This window comes from Malaya genurostris, chromosome 2 (genome assembly GCF_030247185.1).
Source record: "Malaya genurostris strain Urasoe2022 chromosome 2, Malgen_1.1, whole genome shotgun sequence".
Classification (NCBI taxonomy): Eukaryota; Metazoa; Arthropoda; class Insecta; order Diptera; family Culicidae; genus Malaya; species Malaya genurostris.
The window spans coordinates 43,782,912-43,788,274 of NC_080571.1; positions in this window are offsets into that span (position 1 = coordinate 43,782,912).

The following is a 5,363-nucleotide window of genomic DNA, read 5'->3' on the forward strand; positions in this document are numbered from 1 at the left end:
TGGTAAGTTTACGCAGATGAAATATAAAATTACAGATCGTTTTCGCTATGGTACTCAAATTCTACAAAAAAAAATTCTGGCTTCTAAACTCCTCCGAAAATATCAAATTCTAACAACTTCAGGTAAACACTCAATCAATTACCAAAATGAAGGAATCAGTTCACTTCTACGTCTAATCTGAGAAATTCGAAATTAACAAACCAAACGAACCAAAAACCGCCAACACGAAATAATATAATTGTTGTTGACTTTAGGCATTGTAAAATTAGACCTTCGATACAAGAACTTGAAACTTTTCGTAAAGAACAAATACATGTTGATCTAAAACAACTGCATTTGCTTCCATCGAACAAAATGCATAATGTTACATATATTCAATTCGTTAGAGAATGCAAAGCAATTGAATTAACTAAAAGTTTTTACGTTATCGAAATAATATGAACTACAAACTGAAAGAATTTTAAGCCCAATTCAAAAGAATTTGCTGTACCTTTGATTTAAATGGCGCACAGTGATCCGAAAGTGAAAAACCTGCTTAATTTCAGGTAGGAGCATAAAATCTTCCATTTGAACCTAAGATTGGGAAAATTGGTTCTGCCGTATCTGAGTAAAGTAAGTGAAATTTAAGTGTATTAAGTATATGACCGAAAAAATTCTATCTAAAGGCTCCCTATTTCAGCTCAAAAACCAGATCTAGCCACAAAAACCACCATAATTATAACATTATGCTTAATTCGCCTAGCTCCACATTGGGAATTGATTTACATTTGTTGGAAATCAAACTAGTATTCATAAACCCGCTAAAAGCACTTCCGATATGTTTACTACTCTGCTCGTAATTTCATCTCAATGGATTTTTATTCATCTTATCGTTGGTCCTTTATTCATCCTATAAATTAGTAATGGCGACAGCAATCAAACAAAATATTGCACTTTTTTCACATTTTCAGATTCAAAATGTCAGAATTATTCTTAAAAAGGGTCTAATGCCAACTATGAGAAAACACACGCTATTTTTCGAACCAGTTTGAAATCATTTCGTCGTTTAAAAATTGTTGGGTCGTTTTCGTTACCTTTCGTTTTAAGTTTAAAATTTTACTGGAAAGTTAATTTGGTAAACTTTAAAAAAACGTGTTTAATCCACCTAACAGTGAGATGATACCTTTTTTTAAACAATTCGTATGTTTTTTGCATGAATATTCTTCGGTGTTTAATTCTCAAGGCATTATTTTAGTGACCGTCGTTTTAAGTGGCAATTTGAGATTTTAATCATTCATTACCCTGTAATGTGGAAACTGCAAATCGGATCGAGTTTGAATCTAAACGTGTGACAATCGATTGAACATTCCATGAGATGTAGAAATAAGTTGCTATTTATAGTTTTTCGTCATTATGTACGGTACTTCCAAAGCCGGTATTCAGGAACCTGCATAACCCAAAACGGTTCATACGACCGTAAATTAATATGACAAACAAATTGCAACAGTTTTGAGCCTAACTTCTATATCGGTTTGAATTTAAAAAAACTCATCACCCTGTAATTCCAGAATCGGAAGCCGGAATCGGTCAAATTGACCAATTTTGTATGGGACCATAAGTCTATCAATTTGAATTATTGTTTACGAAATTCGATTTGGCCTTTTTTGAGAAAATGATTGAGCTTTGAGAAACAAATATGCAAACCCGATAAACCGGATTAATTTATGTGAAATAGACATTGTTATACTAATCAATCGGAAGTTGGATCTGACTAAAAAGCAAGACCTTTCATTTGAATCTTTGATCGGTTCAGCCATCTACGAGAAAAATGAGTTACACTATTTCAATCTCGTTTCACAGATCCTGTAGTTCCGGAACCAGAAGTCCGTTCCAAATATATTTCAGGAACCTTGTTTGGGAGCGTACGACTTCCCATATGAATATGAGTTTGTAGAAAACGGTTGAGTTATCTCGGAACATTGAGTGAAAATATTTGTCACACACGCATTTGCTGATCTCGACGGACTGATTCGAATAGTATATGGTTGCTATGTTCTTCCAGAATTTATTGCTGTAAGTAGTTGAAACCAATATAATTATGGAATTGCTTTCAACTCGAAAATGATGCCATCATCTGGTTTACATATGTCATATTCGAACGATTATGTTGCCAAAAACGAACCGTGCTAAAATCGGTCCGAGCCATATTTCTTGAAAAAGTATGCTGTTCACAGTCTTTTTGGTACTTAGAAACAATTGTATGTAACAGTATGAAAAATCGTGTTTCAAGTTGCTCCCAAGCATTGCTTTGTCATACAGCGCTTACACAAAAATGTCGATATCTCCGTTAAAGGTGGACAGATTTTAATAATCTATGGCTTGTTGGATAGCTATTGCCCGCCCGTTGGATAGCCGTGCGGAATCTAAGTCTGGAAATATATTCTGTTTTCAAGGTCAAATGTGACAGATACTGTCAAAAAACTGAAAATTTTGACATAAAACTTCGTATAACTCAAAAAGTAAACATCCGATCTCAAAACCATTCAATAGCGTTCTGGGTGACGGGGAGACCTTTCATTTGCGACTATTTTGATCAAAATCGGTCCAGCCATCTCTGAGATCTCGACCTCTTAGTTGACAACACACATACAGACACCCCCACACACCCCCACACACTCTCTCTCTCTCTATTTCTCTCTCTCTCTCACACACACACACACAACACACACACACACACACACACACACACACACACACAACTGCTGGAGAGAGTGATCCTTAACAGACTTACGAAGTACACTGAGAGCGAGAACGGTCTGTCGAACATGCAGTTCGGATTCCGGAAAGGCAGGTCCACTGTAGAAGCCATACGAGTGGTCATGGAAACCATGGGAAAGGCCCAGAAGCAGCAGAAAAGGGGAAACCGCTACTGTGCGGTGGTCACATTGGACGTGAAAAACGCCTTCAACAGTGCCAGCTGGGTAGCAATAGCCGACTCTCTGCACAGGTTAAGGATACCAGAGTACCTATGTCAGATTCTGAAAAGTTATTTTTAGAACCGGATGCTGATATACGAGACAGACGCCGGATACAAAAATATTTCTGTCACGGCGGGCGTTCCACAGGAATCCATCCTGGGTCCCACGTTGTGGAACATTATGTACGATAAAGTGCTGAAGCTAAACCTGCCCAGGGGAGTTAGGATTGTCGGCTTTGCGGATGATGTGGCGCTCCTAGTAATCGGTGAGTCTCGAGAAGAGGTGGAGGTTCTCGCCATGGAGGCAGTAGACGTCGTTGAGAATTGGATGCGGGAGAAGAAGCTGGTGCTGGCACATGAAAAGACTGAAATGGTCATCATCAGCAACCGAAAGGCGGTGCAACATGCGAGCACCTCGGTCGGCGAGTGCATCATCAATTCGAAGCGTGAGGTCAAGCACCTGGGCACGATACTGGCCGATCGAGTGAACTTTAACAGTCACGTTGACTACATATGCAAGAAGGCAATGAAGGTGATATTGGCGTTATCTCGGATTATGCCCAATAATTCCGCGATTGTCAGTAGCAAGAGGAGGTTACTGGCGAGCGTGTCATCATCGATCGTACGATACGCAGCTCCAGCGTGGTCGATGGCATTGACAACAGCAAGGAACCGAGCCCAGTTGAACCGCACTTTCAGACTGATGGCAATGCGCGTGACAAGTTCGAACCGAACAATATCGTCAGACGCTGTGCACGTGATAGCCGGAATGGTCCCCATCTGTCTGCTACTGGAAGAGGATAGCTTATGCTACAGGGATCGAGGCACAGGACGAGCCCGGAACAGAGAGAGAGCCAACACACTCACTAAATGGCAACAGCAGTGGGACAACGCGGAGAAGGGGAGGTGGACGCATCGATTAATTCCTAACCTGTCGGTTTGGACAACTCGAGTGCACGGTGAGGTAAACTTCCAACTGACGCAATTCCTGTCTGGACATGGCTGTTTTAAGCAATACTTGCACAGATTTGACCACGCAAGGTCGCCGTTGTGTCTTGAGTGCCAGGACACAGAAGAAACGCCGGAGCACGTAATATTCAGTTGCCCACGGTTTATTCAACGACATTGCGAAATGACTGCCATCGTTGGCGCCGATGTCAGCGTGGAGAACATCGTTCAAAGGATGTGCAGTGAGGAAGGAAAATGGAACGCGGTGAACCGGACAGTTGTTCAGATTATGTCCACACTGCAGAGGAGTTGGCGAGAAGAGCAGCGTCAAATGACTTAGGTTCAAAGACGAAGAATGCCGCACTGTTTTCAGCACCCTAAGAAGACGGACGAAACGTGTGGAATGCTGCTCGGTTCCGGGAGAGGTTTCTTCGCCGGGAAACTCTCCGTCGGGTAGGCTAGACCCACCATCGGGGGCTAGTTGAGTGAGCGCGTCGTAAACCGGTTTCGGAACGTCGGCTTCGAGAGAACTTCCAGCGTCGGGGAACTCTCTGTCGCGGTAGGCTAGATCCTTCGGCGAGGACTAGTCGAGTAGCCACCACAACACCGACTTGTGTCGTCGGGGCGCCAGCGAACCAGAAGCTATGCTCCAACTGGAATCGGCGGACCGACCTCGGCACTCTCTCGTGTGTCCCGTGTGGTGCAACAGGGGACTCGGTGTCGGGAGAGCCTCTTTCGCCGGGGAACTCTCCGTCGATGTAGTCTAGATCTTTCATCGGAGATTAGACGAGTAGATCGTGGCGTAGCACCGTTAAGATAGTCGGGGCACCAGTGAACCGGAAGCCATCCTCCAACCGGCATCATTGGATCGACCCAGGCATCCTTACGGTCGGGCCGTGGACGGGTATTGAAAACGCCGTTTTCGGGAGAACTTCCATCGTCGGGGAACTCTCTATCGGTGTAGGCTAGATCCATCACCGGGGACTAGTCGAGTAGACGCCACAACACCGATTCGAGTCGTCGGGGCATCAGCGAACCGGAAGCCATGCTCCAACCGGAATCGCAGAGCAGACCTCGGCACTCCTTCGGGTGTCCCGCGTGGCGTAGAAGGGGAAACTCTCAGTCGGTATAGGCTAGATCCATCGTCGGGGATCAGTCGAGTAGTGTGGCGCGACGTAGCGGCATTGGGTCGTCGAGGCGCCAAAGGTGGAGCGAGATGGATACAGAGAGAGACTCAGGAGCTCATTTTCTCCCAAACGAAGAAGTGCATGAACACAGCCTCCCCCGTATTGAGCTTAGCTTAGTTCCGAGGGGATCGAGGCAAGATGTCCAAGGTGTTTTAGTGGGTAAGGTTCAGCCAGTCCCACTCGCTGGTTCACAATAGCGGTAGCTTGACAACTACCGAGCGCGTGAACTGGGAAAGTACATAAGACACACACACACACACACACACACACAC